The sequence below is a fragment of the Gymnodraco acuticeps genome, unplaced genomic scaffold (assembly GCF_902827175.1).
Source record: "Gymnodraco acuticeps unplaced genomic scaffold, fGymAcu1.1, whole genome shotgun sequence".
Lineage (NCBI taxonomy): Eukaryota > Metazoa > Chordata > Actinopteri > Perciformes > Bathydraconidae > Gymnodraco > Gymnodraco acuticeps.
This window is the reverse complement of record NW_022992216.1, coordinates 330949-347074: the sequence shown is the minus strand read 5'-3', so window position 1 is coordinate 347074 and position 16126 is coordinate 330949.

Genomic DNA, 16126 nt, shown 5'->3' with positions numbered 1-16126 from the left:
TCATCTCAAACGGACTTGACTGGTCTTGTTGTGTGGGTGTGTGTTCAGATGGGGCAGTGGGGCTGTGACAGGCAAAGAAAGCGGAGTGACAGCTTTGATCAGGCAGAAGGCCCCAAATGTAGTGGCAACACACTGCATGCTCCATCGCGAGGCACTTGTACACATCATTTTTTTTAAAACAGGGGGGCCCCCGCCAGAGGATAATGCTATATGGGGGTCCTTGGCATGGCAAAGTCTGGGAACCCCTGACTTAGTCAATACGTGTTTTAATCAATAACTATTTGACATCACTTGTGCACATGTAACACCATATATATGAGCTACAGAGACAATTTATTTTCGAAGGAGTGTATTTATTCATACTATCTACTATTAAAGCAATTGTATACACTATTTTATGCAATAAGAATCTATGAATTTGAAATAGGCCCATTCATTTGGGAAGACATCCCCTCACATTATTATGTTTACGATGGATAGAAAGGTGTATGAGGCAATGATAATACGCCCTATAGTTACTGACAGTGTCCAAACATGTCCAATAAGGCATGTTTACTCTGGGTCACTATAGTTCATGTGCTCTTGTGCAAGTGCACAATGTTCACTTGCACATGTGCACTGCACATGTGCAAGTGAACAGAGTCTATTATGGTCATGATGTTGATATCTCAGTTTTTACTCTAAAACATATTTTTATGGGACTACCATGAAATCTACCATGAAAACCTTATGAAATTATGTGATTCCCTGATTATGAGTTCACCGGCTGGGGTATTCTGTATCCATGGTAAAAACCAAAGTCTGATGACGTTTTAATATTCTGCCTTACTTTGCTATCTTAGTGTAGTTTAAAACTTGAATTGGGGGGTTTAAAAATCAAAATGCCACTGAACAACAAAGTAAACCTGTATAAATAACGAGTACCTACAGTACATACATATAGGCAGTTTAAATATTACACAGGCTTTTATGGGGGCTTTAAAGTATTTTCTGATTTATGGTTTTAATCTGTAGGCCATAGAAACACCCTACATTTTTCGCTTAATTCTGTCTCTGTAAAACAAAATGGTTAATTGTGAAACACAATTTAAAAGGTCACAAGTGTTTTTCAATGTTATAATGATTTTGTTGTACCTTATACTATGTTACTTTATTAATTATTACAATTTCTACATAATAAAGTCTGAAAGAAGTGGAGTTTACGCCGAACTTGAAAGCACCATAAATTGACTGGAAAGTTCTGGCAGTCCGAATACTCCTGAATGTGAAGTCAAGTTTATCCTTTTGTTTAAATTATCATGCAAATGTTTTACAATCAGAGGTGTAAGAATTATTCAGACCTTTTACTTAAAGGTGGGGTAGGTATGTTTGAGAAACCAGCTCGAGATACACTTTTTGTTATATTCCATGGAATGCTCTTAACATCCCGATAGCAATGAATATCTTAAGTGCTTTGACAAAAAATCCATTAAGAAATGTAATCTGTGGAAGCTGTAGTACTGTAAAAAGCACGACCAATCATCTGAGCCGGCCGGGCTAAAGTAACTGGATGGCCTACCTGCCTGTCAGCCTTCCATCTGTGCACAAACTTATCTCGTGCCCTCATGGGTCATGTGCGCATTCGTGTGTATTGGAGGAGGGGCTCTGTAAGGAAGTGGCAGATTTTTTACGGCTGTGTATTTTCAAATTCTAGCGCACTCGAGCAGGTTTCTCCAAAATTACCTACCCCACACTCTCAGAAAAAAGGTTACGAAAAAGACCTTAAAAAGGTACAAACGCTTGTCACTGGGGTGGTACCCTAAAGGTACAAAAAAAGTTCAAAAACTATGGGTACAAAGTTGTACCCTTGTACATTGTACCTTTGTATGTACCTCAAGGGACAAATATGTACCTTTTACATAGGTACATATAAATGTACCTTCTGAAATGGTACAAATGTGTCTCTTTAGGATACCACCCCAGTGACACGGCTATTTGTACCTTTCAGGTACACATTTGTCACTTTATTGTACTATATTGTACCTTTAAAAGTGAGCATAGGTTTTTGTAAGACAAAACAGGCAAAGATCAGAATATATTAGTTTAATCTCATTTAATCAATATCAAAACACGTTATCCCTCACATCACTCCTATCAGAAAGTCAGCACATAAAATAAATGGCAACTTGCATGCTACAACAATAATCAATAAAAGCATCAATTCATTTCCTACGACCGCTGAAAAATGAAAATGAAAATACATTTTCAAATATTCACCCATCAATATAGAAAAGCTTCACAACACTTTTGATATACTGATGACCAACAACCCGTCATCCACATATCAATGGGTGAAACATTCACCAATACAATGAAACACATTTTCATAAATACAGCAATCTATCAAAGCTTCACAATTCTCATTGGTTTGAAATATTCATCAACAATTTGTAATCCACTGCATAGCTATATACAGATGTGAAAATATGACCAATCGGTGTCATACTGGTCACCCAGTCAGTCACCCAGTCTGAGTCAGTGAGTCACCCAGTCTGAGTCAGTGAGTCACCCAGTCTGAGTCAGCAGTGAGTCACCCAGTCTGAGTCAGCAGTGAGTCACCCAGTCGGTCAGTCAGTCAGTCAGTCAGTCAGTCAGTCATCCAGTCAGTCAGTTAATCACCCAGTCGGTCAGTCACAATATTACTTGGAAATATTCACCAACAATTTGTCATCCACGGTATAGCTATCAAGAGGTGAAAAATGGATCTCTTGACCAAACATGACCAATCAGGGTCATACTGGACTTGGTATGCATGGAAATGTTAAAGATATGGAATCAGCATTTTCCCACACAAAACCCATTTTGTGTCCACGTTTAAAATGTATTTTACCCCAAAAATCAAGGGAATTTCCTCAGAATGAACTGTAGCAATAATGAAAATGTCCTTTAAGGCATACTTAACAACATTGTGTAATAAAACCTCAGATACACATTGAACAACCTTGCCATTAAAATCAATTCCTACAAAGAAAATTGTTGAAATTGTATTGCTTTTTTTACCTGTTATAACAAAGGAAAACCTCAAACTCTTATGAAGAGGAGAAAAAACAATGACAATGGCTACTTTGAAATAAAACACGGAACCATGCAGGTCTTTTTGAGTCCTTCCCTTAATTGTGGAACATTTATAAAATAAAAAGTAGCCCACTTTGAAATAAATAAAACATATAGCTGCAGCCTAATAGCTTTAAAAAGAGTAAACGTAAAAATAGGCCAGTTTGTATTTAATTATGACTTCTGTCCATCTCAGTTTGTTGTCATCCTCTTCTGTTTTTTTCCTCAGCTACGTACAGCAATCAACGATCGAGCCTGAACATAAAACAAAACTACTCAGCTCAGGTTCTAGAATGTATTTTTTGCAAAATAATAGCCTATTAAATGATAGTGTTCTCACCTGTTAAATGTGATTTCTGTTTCTGAACATCACTGCTGAGCTTCTCTATAGGGGCTGTAAGACGTGACTTTGATCTTCAAACAGGACTGCAGGCTGCCATCTGTGAGGCGAGAGCGATATTTGGATTTTATGTAGTTCATGCTGGAGAAAATCTGCTCGCATAAGTATGTGGATCCAAAGATGGACAGGACTCCAAATGCATACTTCTTCATGTTCATATAAGTGTCGGGAATGGCATTCCATGTCTCAAACACAAGTTTGTCGGGTTTGGGGAGGATTTCCAAATCGCTGCATTTGTGCTCCCGAGCGAGAATAGCCTTCTGACGGGCGACATCTTCGAGATCAGCTGTCAGGCTTTTGAACTTGGACACCCATAACTCTTTATCAGCTATGTCGGCCAGTTCAATTTCAAGATTGGGTTGACTTACTCCTGTGAATGGTGACATGTTCAGCAAGGATGGGTCGATGTCCAGGGGTGTTACGGGAAGGATAATGTGTTTTTTTCCTTTCTGAACTCACTGAATCTTTGTCCAAATGCCGTCTGCATTGTGATGATCGCACGCTGTAAGTACTCACAATTTATGTGGTTGTGTGCTTCTTTGAACTCTCTCAGGGAGGGGAAGTGAGAGAACGTACTTTTCTGCACATCTCTGGCAAACACTGTCACCTTGGGCTCAAACGCCAAAACATCCTCCAGCATCTGAAGGGCAGTGCTTCCTTTTCCCTGGAGACTTTTGTTCAGCATTTTAAGGTGACCTGTCATATCCACCATGAAGTGCAACTTTTCCAGACAATCTGGGTGTTCCAGTTCTGGATAAGTGAGGCCCTTGCTTTCCAGGAAAGGTTTCCTTTGATCTAGACAAGCAGCAGACCGTTTCAGCAACTCTCCCCTGGACAGCCACCGGACTTTGTTATGCAGCAGGAGATCCGAATATGCGCTGTCGACTTCATCCAACAATGAACAGAACTGTCGGTGGTTTAACCCTTTTGCCATTATTTTGTTCACTATCTGAGTGACAAGGTCCATCACCTCCTTGCATTCGGGGGGGAAATGTTGTAGCGCACAGTGCTTCTTGGTGCAGGATGCAGTGAAACGTCAGCAGCTCTCGATCCAGCGACTTCTGAAGTAAAGTCACAAACCCCTTCTGTGTTTCTCTCATACTAGGTGCCCCATATAGTATAGGGCTGCTCGATTATGGCAAAAATCATAATCTCGATTAAAAATCATAATCTCGATTATTTGGGTCAATAATTGATATCACGATTATTGAAAACGATTATCCATTTACTTTGAAAACATCAATTTATTGGAGAACATTTTTTACAGTATGTTTTCGACAGTTGATTACCCTGAACTTTAAGTATATTTTAACTGAAAAACAAAAACAAAAAAAAGTAATAATAATAATACAAAAATAATCGTTTTTTTCGTAATCGTTGCAAGCCATAATCGTAATTGCGATTAAAATACGATTAATTGAGCAGCCCTAATATAGCACTGCCACCATTTTCTATATACTGTATTTACTGACTCAGTTTTAAGTGTATACAGGCTGATAGGAATAAACTCAATGAAGATCGTCTGACAGAAGTCGTTATGCTTTCCTGGTTATTTTCTGGTGCTTGGGGTGATCTATGATGCCCAAACTTTTGCCTCATGTTTCGAACTACCTCGTGGTGGACCAGGGGCATCCTTTCAGCTTTGAACCGCCGTTTTAAAGACATATGCCAGGTGTTCTAATCAGAGGAGACAACATTTTAAATTAACCCAAAACATTTTCGTGAAACTCATTGAGTTTAAAGAGAAGGCAGCAAATGTTTGGCCACTACGGAGCTGTTGAGCTAAAGGGGATTCTTTGTCAGTAGATGGCACACATGTATTGGTCGCACTTTCATAGCTAACAGACTGTCAATCAAAAGACGTCATGTGCACAGATATGATAGACAGGTGGTTCATCCAATCCCCTGCCAGGTATTTTTGAAAGTGCCTGCCCTTTTCAAAACAGTTTCCCATAGAGTCTTCCCAGTTGGTTGTGTGAAACAAACAAATCAGGCATATGTCAGGTTATGGAAATCAAAACATATATCGTGATGTAACCCAGATAACACCTCATTAGAAAAATTTCATTTGTAAATGAGCTCTCGAAAAGGCTTGTGTCCTTAATCGAAAATGCTATAGGGGAGATAACATCTGTCAATTCAACAAACCACATTGGACTATAAAACCATGTAAAAGTAACTTACATATCCATTTCCCTCCATATCCTTCAGGAAAGGATACCTGAAAATCAATGCTTTGGCCACTTTAATATATTCAGAATTTATCGGATACCTAGAGAAAGCAGGACGAGAAAATAAGTTAAAGTGGACCTATCATGCTATATTTGAATAATATATTGTAGGGCCATACCTATATAAAACATGTCTGTGACGTTTTTTTTTCAAAATACCAAACAGAGCATGCATTTTAGCCATGCCTCATTTCGCTCTATTTGCTGTATTCCAGCCCTGTTTTAGCAAGGGTTAATTCTGTGGCAATGAGCTGCAGCTGATCTCGCCCCCCTGCAAAGGAGGGGGGTGAGGCACGAACGTCATGTTACCATGCTGTTACCATGCCACGGCAACCTCTCATTCCCCTGATAGGTGGAGAGTTGCCCATATAGGCCTTCTCGTTTCTGACGTCAGAGATATTTCAAATCTGTATCAGTCGGTATCAGATCCGTTGCAGCCCCGTTTTTAGAGATTTGGGTACAGAGGACAAGAGAGAGGGTTGTGTTTTCTGACACTTGGTGAGTTCCCTGACACACCGGGGACACATATTCATGTCTAAAAGACGTACGAAAGTGCATTTTGCATGATAGGTCCCCTTTAAGTATTTGTATGATCACAATACTGTAGAAGGTATGCTGACAAATATTTACAATAACAATATTTAAATTGTGTATTGTGCCATCGTCTCATGCAATATCCTCACGATTTTGTGTCTATCAGTGGACACTTTATGGCATGGTTGTTTTGCGTCCAGTTTGGTCTGGATATCTGGGGAAACTCCCATATTCTTGACTGCAGGACAAAGAGGAATGTGATTAGCAAAGGACAAAAAAGCTAAAAAATATGTGAGGACATGTGATTATATTTAATCACATTATCATGTTATGGCTATTTTTGTGAGTGATATTTGATCATCCATGTAATCAATACCCCTTCCCATTCAACCACACACTCCCATGTCATTGTAAACACATGTTCCTGCTTCCCATGACTGATATTTGTATTCTAACGAAAGTGTCAACCATTTCCCCCCTGATTAGTTAATACATAATAATAATAATAATGCATTTTATTTATATAGCGCTTTTCACAACTCAAAGACGCTTTACAGTATGAGGGAGGGTAGACAAACAAAGACAGGCAAACAAGTAAGTATAGTAAAATAAAAAATAAAAAGGCAGTCAAGAGGAAGTTGATTGAGAGGGGGGGGGGGCTTATGGGTAGACAGAGTTGAAAAGATGTGTTTTGAGGCGGGACTGAAAGACTGTGAGGGACTCAGAGTCACGGAGATCTTGGGGGAGGGAATTCCAGAGCCTAGGAGCTGCCACTGAGAAGGCTCTGTCCCCAAAGCTGCAGAGTGTGGATGTGGGAATGGATAGGAGTCCGGCTGCGGTGGACCTGAGGGACCGTGGGGGTTGATAAGGAGTGAGAAGGTTTGTGAGATAAGGGGGGGCCAGATGGTGGAGTGCTTTGTAGGTGAGGACCAGAATTTTGTAGTTGATGCGATGGGAGACAGGAAGCCAGTGGAGGTCTTTGAGGACTGGGGTGATGTGATGCCATGATTTGGTATGCGTGAGGAGACGTGCAGCTGCATTTTGAACCCGTTGGAGTCTGTTGAGGGATGTAGTGCTGATGCCGTAAAGAAGTGAGTTGCAGTAGTCAAGGCGGGAGGAAATGAAGCCATGGATTAGTCGTTCGGCTGCGGGGCTGGTGAGAGAGGGTAGGCTTTTTGCAATATTGCGGAGGTGGAAAAATGAGGTTTTGACTGTTTGGCGGATGTGAGGTTCGAGGGAGAGGGTGGGGTCAAAGATTACGCCAAGGTTGCGTGCCTGATTGGAGGGGGAAACAATGGTGCCATCGATGGTGAGTGTTATGTTAGTGACCTTGCTGAGGGTGGATTTGGAGCCGATAAGGAGGAGTTCTGTTTTGTTGCTGTTCAGTTTGAGGAGGTTATGTTGCATCCAAGTTTTAATAGCTGTCAGACAGGAATCAATGTGGGTAAGGGGTGGGTTATGGAGGGATTTGGTGCTGAGGTAGATCTGAGTGTCAGCAGCATAGCAGTGGAAGTCCAGGTTGAAGTGGCGGAGTATCTGACCGAGGGGGAGGATGTAAATGATGAAGAGGAGTACTGATCCTTGAGGAACGCCTTGGCTGTGGCAGAGGAGTGGTTGGGGAGGAAGATGAAGTGGGATCGTTCAGTGAGGTAGGACTGGAGCCATCTGAGTGCAATACCTTCAATACCAATGTCCCTGAGTCGGGTGAGCAGGATGTTGTGGCTCACGGTATCGAGGAGGATGAGAATATTGAGGGAACCAGTGTCAGCAGAGGTGAGGAGGTCATTGAGGACTTTGACGAGTTTCTGTACTGTGGTGAGGACGAAATCCAGACTGAAGGGGTTCATAAAGCTGGTTGGTTTGGAGATGGCAGTGAATTTGTTTGGCTACAATGCGTTCAAGAGTTTTTGAGAGGAATGGTAGGTTGGAGATGGGGCGGTAATTAGTGAGGGAGGAGGGATCAAGACCAGGTTTTTTGAGGATCGGAGTAACGGCAGCAGTTTTGAAAGCAGAGGGGACGGTTCCATGGGACAGCGAGGAGTTGAAAAGGTTAGCAAGATAGGGGCAGAGGACGGGGAGGCAGGACTTCAGGAGAGGAGTGGGTAGAGGGTCAAGGGAGCAGGTTGTGGGATTTGAGGAACCGATCAGATGGAGTATTTCAAGTGGGGTAACCAGGTTGAACTGGGAGAGGCGGTGCTGGGGAGAAGGAGTCAGGAGGTCAAGGGAGATTGGGGGATAAATGGTAGCGGTGGAGGTTGGGGTAGATGCTTGTATATCAGATGGAGCTGAGAAGGAGTGGTTAATGGCGTTAATTTTGTCTGCGAAAAACTGGAGGAATGAGCTGCAAGTAGCGGAAGTAGAAGTAGGGAGGTTATCAGCACGGGGTTTGAAGAGCTTGTTAACTGTGGAGAAGAGGGTCCTGGGGTTACGGGAGGGGTCAGTGAAGATGTTGGAGAGGTAGGCAGATTTAGCGGCAATAAGAGCATCTTTGTATGCATTGAGATGGAGTTTGTAGCTTATGTAATGGACTGTGAGGGATGATTTCTTTGAAAGACATTCAAGTTGGCGGCCTCGCTGCTTCATTTTACGCAGTGCGGGTGTGAACCAGGGAGAGGAGGTCTTGAAAGTAACAGTTTTATTTTTGAGGCGGGCTAAAGTGTTGAGGGAGGTGAGTAGGGTGGAGTTGAGGTGGTTGAGCAGATCATCAGGTGAGCTGAGGATTGCGTCCAGGGGGAGATTAGACGATAGCAGTTCGGGGAGATGGTTATGGTCAATGGAGTGTAGATTATGGAAGGTGATGTTTCTGGGTGGGCAGGGGTTTTGGGTGGGGGGGGCAATGGTGAATTGTATGAATTTGTGGTCGGAGAGGGGAAATGGGCAAGGGTGGAGGTCAATCACTGGGAGGTTGGTAGAGCAGACGAGATCAAGAATGTGTCCTTTGTCATGGGTGGGGAAGGTGACATGTTGGGTGATAGAGAAATTGTCCAGTAGGGTTGTGAATTTGGATCCCAGCTTGCAGGTGGGTGAGTCAATGTGAATGTTGAGGTCACCAAGTAGTAACAGACGTTGAGAGAGGGATGAGGCAAGTGTGAGGAATTCAGTGAAATCGGAGAGGAAGGAGGGATGAGGTTTAGGAGGCCGGTAGATGAGGATGACTGTCAGTGAGGGAGGGGCTTTGAAGGCAATGAATTCAAAGGATGATACTGAGGGGAGGGTTAGTTCTGTGATCTGGATGTTCTGATTGTGGATTACAACAAGGCCACCACCACGGCGGGAGGGGCGGGGTTTAGTGATGTATTTAAAGCCAGGGGGGGATGTTTGGTTGAGGGAGAAGAAGTCATCGGGCTGTTGCCAGGTTTCGGTAAGCAGAAGGAAATCAAGGGATTTTTCCAAGATTAGTTCATGGAGGATGAGGGCTTTCTTGTTGAGTGATCGGATGTTAAGGAGGGCAATGTTAGTTGAGTGGGAGGGGCGTGGTGTGGTCACAGGCTGAAGAGGTAAGAGGTTGTCCAGGTTGACAGTGCGGGGAGGAATGTGAGATGGGGGGGGAGGAGCGGAGAGGAGGTGGAAGGAAGTGTGTTATTATCAGTTTTTGGTGGTTGAGGGCGGTGGAATCCACTCCAGGTATTTGGGCCAGCTCTGAGCAGAGGGCAGTGGAATCCACTCCAGGTATTTGGGCCAGCTCTGAGCAGAGGGCAGTGGGATCCACTCCAGGAATTTGGACCAGTTCTGAGCAGAGGGCACTGGGCAGTAGAATCCACTCCAGGTATTTGGGCCAGCTCTGAGCAGAGAGCGGTGGAATCCACTCCAGGTATTTGGGCCAGCTCTGAGCAGAGGGCAGTGGGATCCATTCCAGGAATTTGGACCAGCTCTGAGAAGAGGGCAGTGGAATTCACTCCAGGTTTTCGGTACAGCTGGGATTGTAACGGACCAGTGGTGGGTGTATAATATGGAGTAATAAATTCGCTCAGATGACATGACAGTTGTGGGACATGGCGGTTAGTCGACCAGATAGATGTTATGGATGATTTTCCGGACTGGGAGTAAACAAATCTGCGTTTGGAACCTCTATGGACATACCTCGGTCTGCGTAGAAGCCCGAGGCAATTGATGACAGACAAGCTTAGAGGAAGCGCAGAAAAGTTATTGAGATTAAAAAAGTTGGGAGACAGTATCGTAACATCGTAGTGCCGCGGTAGGATGCTAGCGTTAGCACAGCGCTGGCTATGGTTGTAGACCAGCGGCGCTGAAAGTGGAGCTGTTGGCAGTAGTGATGGGAATTCCAGCTCTTCTTGGTGAGCCGGATCATTTGGCTCGGCTCACCAAGAAGAGCCGGCTCTTTCGGCTCCCTAACGGCTCTTCAGTTTACCACTTATTATACCTTTTAATTAAATCAAATGTAGCCCTGTTTTGACTAATGATGTATATATGTGTACACATATATCACTTAAATTATTCAATACATCCTTTGTACTGAAGTATTCAAAAGTAAAAATTACATGTTTAATATAAATGATTTGCTGTGGCCAATTGTTTTCATTGCATTTACAGACCTGTGCAACTCTCTGATACCACCCAATGAATGCATTGACTTGCTTGTAGAACCACGCTACACAAAACAGATAGCAACACCTATAAAAACTATTTTAAAAAAGGGGCTACTGTATCGACCTATATAAAGTATATACATATAGTTTTTTTTTTCAAAATAACAAAAATATCCTGCATTTTAGCCATGCCTCATTTCGCTCTATTTGCTCTTTCCAGCGATGTTTTTGCAGAGGGCTGATTCTGTGAGCTGCAGCTGACCACGCCCCCCTGCAGGAGAGGGGAGCGTGCTCTGAGATCAGCTGCTGGGCTGTCAGAAGAGGGGGAGAAAAAGAGATCTCCGTCCTCCGTGTTTTATTCTTTTAGAAGTAAGAAGAGAAGTAATGGGGCAGAAACCCTCCTTTTTACGCAGCGGTCCAGACATAGACATCAGACGGCGACACATATTCAGTTGCCAGTTACTTTGGCATTAGGGCAGGGATATCTAGATACTTTCCAAGGTTTGACATCATGAATTGTGCTACTTTTAAAGCAAGCAACGATGTTTTCAAATCTGTAATCAAAAATCTCCTCAAAAACACTATCGAAGCAGTTCCTGCCGTTGCTACGTTAGTTCAAACCTATGGTTCAAACAGTAACAACGGACTATTTTTCTTAGCGGATGCATGTCAATTTAAATCAATACAACTATTTTTTAAATCAATAAAATCATTTTCTAAATCCATAAAAGCATTTCCATTAATATTGGGAGTCATGTCGTTACTTTGTTGAGAATGTGGCCATGTAATAAGCGGGATAATGTGCACATTGCACATTGCATAATGTGCCTTCATGCCGATCTAGATCCCTCCGCAAAAATGGCTCGTTCGCGGGCGAGAGCCGGGTTGCATTCCAATAGTCCATTTAGCTTAGGAACCTTCCTAACGGAGTGAAATGACTCGGAAGTACGTCCCTGGCAGCCATGATAAGTGCCGTTCCAATTCTCCAAATGAAAGGAAAGGAGGTTTCAAACTTCCTTTATAACCTCCTTTAGCTTAGGAACCACTGGACCTCCCTAACCAAAAGGAGAGGAGAAAATGCTGCCCCACAATGCATTGCAGCCGCAGCATTTGCCATCACTCAACAGTCGGCCGTTCACGGAAACAACCGATTATGACCGAGAAATGATATCATGAAAGTTACGGTGCTTATTAAGCATTTTAAAACGTATGTGGTAAGTTGCCAAAGTGCTTTTTTCTGAACGTTCATCAGTATTATAATCAAAAAGAGAAATATGAACCTTAGTTTTTACTGAAATGATCAAATAAAGTCAACATTTCACAGTCTTTAATGAGCTGTGTGGGGTTTGTTCAACTTTTAAAAGATGTTTGAATGGTGATATACACAGTGATAGATGTTAAGGACTAACGTTTATAATAAATACATTTATGATTTTAAGATATTTTCATACAATCATACGTATTGGGATCATTTGTATTAATGTGGACCGGAGGGAGAGGGTGACGAGCATAAGTTTCACTTTCCTTTTTTATTTCAATTCCAACTTTGGTCATGAAGAATATGTTTCTCTGTTGTCCACGTTCATAAAGCATAAAACAACAGCATCAGAGCACGGTGCAGAGTCTCTAGATGAGTTTACAGTAGTCCGTGGTTCTTATTAAACATCCATGTTGTAGTCCGCTGTATAGAAAACTGTAGTTTCCATAGTTTCCCCACAGCATCAGACGCACATTCATGACGTCCGCTGGCGCATCATAAACACGTCGGATAGTGAAAGTGCATTCGGATTCTCTAAAGTACTGCGGTCTCTTCTCCTAAATCCTTTTGAATTCTCCTATCCACTATCCCTTAACCCCGTGACGTTTCACTCAGAGGTCAAGGAATAGGAGATAGGGTTATAATTTAGGAGCTGATTTTTGGATTATCGGAACGCAACCCCAGAGTCAGGGCCCACGGGGAGGGGCAGGATGAAGAGTGGGGCTGGTTATTTGATGGATGGAGCAGCGTTAGCAGGTGGGCTACAATGGCAGGTGTAGCAGGGTAGAAAACCAAAGCGTCCGTCAAAAATGGCAATCGGGTGTAACAAATATGTCCAGATCAGAACACAAAAGCCACAGAATAGTTAGAAAACTATAGCAGTAGAAAGTGGTCAGAAACTCTTAGATTAACACAAAGAAAGACGAGATTTTCGGACAGAGAAGCGGCGAACAGTCAGCGCCAGCGTCCTCTCACGCCGTGAGATAATAGTCCAATGTCAAGTCCATAGTCCAACATAGAAGTAAAGCTAAGACATGAAAGCTACAACAAAAGTTATCGTAAAAAATAAAAGCAGTTGGTTAGTATTGAGCGTTCAACAAGGTAATGTCACTGCCATGTTGGAGAAAGACAGTCATTTGGCAAGATCTCAAAAGTCAGCGTTGTAGTTGGCTCTGGCTCCTTAAGCTGGCGTGCAAATTGTAGGAATTTTGCTTGCTTTTTCAAGGAACCTTCAAAGAGGTATGCGACCATCGTCTCGGTCAGGCCATAGGAAATTGCTTCCCCGTCCACATCATTATCTGAAGACACAAATTATGTTAGCAAATCTCAAAACACTTTTCAGAATGTAATCATTCCTAATCCATGCAGACATTATGTCGTTCCACATTCAAGTGAAATCCAAGGGGCTTGGCGATCTCATTGTTAGCAGTGCCAGTTCTAGTCAGGTTAGCAATACAATTTTGAGTTGATAATAGCTGAGTTTCCCAGGCTGATTTTTAGTCCCAGTCTGCCTCTGCACGTAATCAACATACACTAGCACAGCTGTAAACTATGGCTAACGCTCTGCTAGCTACATGGATGGCTAGCTAATGCCCCTTTCACACCAACACGGTTCCAGGGATGCAGTCGAATAGTCCATTTAGCTTAGGAACCTTCCTAACCGAGTGAAATGACCCAGAAATCCCTCAGTGGCAGCCATGATAAGTGCCGTTCGAATTCTCTAGATGATAGGAAAGGAGGTTTCAAACTTCCTTTAGCTTAGGAATCACTGGACCTCCCTCACCGAAAGGAGAGGAGAAAATGCTGCCCCAAAATGCCTTGCAGCCGCAGCATTTGCCATCACACAACAGTCGGCCGTTCACGTAAACAACCGATTATGACCGAGAAATTATATCATGAAAGTCACGGTGCTTATTAAGCTTTTGAAAACGTAGGTGGTAACTTGCCAAAGTGCTTTGTTTTGAACGTTCATCAGTATTATAATCAAAAAGAGAAATATGAACGTTAGTTTTTAACCCGTTGCTGCAGATACACGCTTTACAACATCAGGAAGATACGTCCCCAGCTGACTCAGAAAGCGACTCAGGTTCTGGTCCAGGCTCTCGTCATCTCACGCCTAGACTACTGCAACTCCCTCCTGGCTGGTCTACCTGCATGTGCCATCCGACCTCTGCAGCTCATCCAGAATGCAGCGGCTCGTCTGGTCTTCAACCTTCCTAAATTCTCCCACACCACTCCGCTCCTCCGCTCCCTTCACTGGCTTCCGGTAACTGCTAGAATCCACTTCAAGACACTGGTACTTGCTTACCATGCTGCGAATGGATCTGGCCCTTCCTACATCCAGGACATGGTTAAACCGTACACCCCAGCGCGTGCACTACGCTCTGCATCAGCCAAACGACTCGTTGCGCCCTGGCTGCGAGGGGGACCCAAGTTCCCATCGGCGAAAACACGTGGGTTTGCTGTCCTGGCTCCAAGATGGTGGAATGAGCTCCCATTGACATCAGGACGGCAGATAGCTTGCACATCTTCCGGCGCAAACTGAAAACTCATCTCTTTCGACTCCACTTCGAGCGTTAGAACTATTAACGAAGCACTTTTATACTAATAAAGGACTGGCTTACCTAAAGCCAGTTGAGTAGCACTTGAAATGTTTGGCTCTATGAAACCTGATGTACTTATATGATTCTGTTTTCTTCAAGGTTGTGTCTTCCTGGTCGAATGTACTTATTGTAAGTCGCTTTGGATAAAAGCGTCAGCTAAATGCAATGTAATGTAATAATGTAGTTTTTACTGAAATGATCAAATAAAGTCAACATTTCACAGTCTTTACTGAGCTGTGTGGGGTTTGTTCAACTTTTAAAAGATGTTTGAATGGTGATATACACAGTGATAGATGTTAAGGACTAACGTTTATAATGAATACATTTGTATTTATTTTAAGATCTTTTCATAGTTCATACAATCTTTGGGATCATTTGTATTCATGTGGACCGGAGGGAGAGGGTGATGAGCATAAGTTTCACTTTCCTTTTTTATTTCAATTCCAACTTTGGTCATGAAGAATATGTTTCTCTGTTGTCCACGTTCATAAAGCATAAAACAACAGCATCAGAGCACGATGCAGAGTCTCTAGATGAGTAGATGAGTATCTTATACTTGAAGTGGTATTACTGTACTTAAAGCTGCTGCTGTGGTATTTAAGTTATTTTTGCTCAAGCATGTGCAAACTTGTGTCTCTTTTTTCCCCTCAGCTGTTAGCTGCAGTACCAGTAATTGCAACCTACTAAGAATAAACAGCAGCCAGAGATCCTCAAGTAAGATTTCTTGCCATATTACAAGTTTTATCAATTCTCAATATCCTATGTGGTATTGCTATGCAAACAGTGAAAGGATATGGAAATCATCAAGAGGTGGCTAACATATTTTTTCTGCTGACCCTGTCCAGAGCAGTACATTGCTTTGCTTCCAGGTGGTTGCTCCTGTCTGCATCTCCAAGCTCGGGGCATACCAGCCATCAGTGGCGGACTGGCCATCGGGACGTTCGGGACGAATCCCGATGGGCCGCTCGGCCCACTTCGGTACCGGCAGGGGCGGACTGGCCATATGTAGAATCACAGAACGGCCGGGTCGGTTTGCTGTTTTTAAACGGCATTAATGAAGTTGCGCTAACAGGTGACAGAGATCCACCGTTTCCCAGTCCGCCCCTGCCGGCCATCATCTACTCTAGGTAATACACTGACTATAGATAAGTACTGTACCTTTATAAAACCCCACTTTAAACACCCAAACTATCCCTTTATGATGTGACATTTTCTACACTGTTAACATTAGGAAACACTTAAGAAAGAAAAGTAAGCTGCAGGAGCTGATCATTCCTAAAATACAATTGGCCATATGATCACCAGTAAAAAACAACAACAATCTGCACTAAAAAAAAATTGGATTTATAAATGTTTTGTGACTTTTTCCTTTGTGTACCTTAAGGGAGTTCTCCCCTGACAGCTGGACACTACATGATAGCAGAGGACCAGACCATCGTCAGTGGCAGTGTCCTGAATGT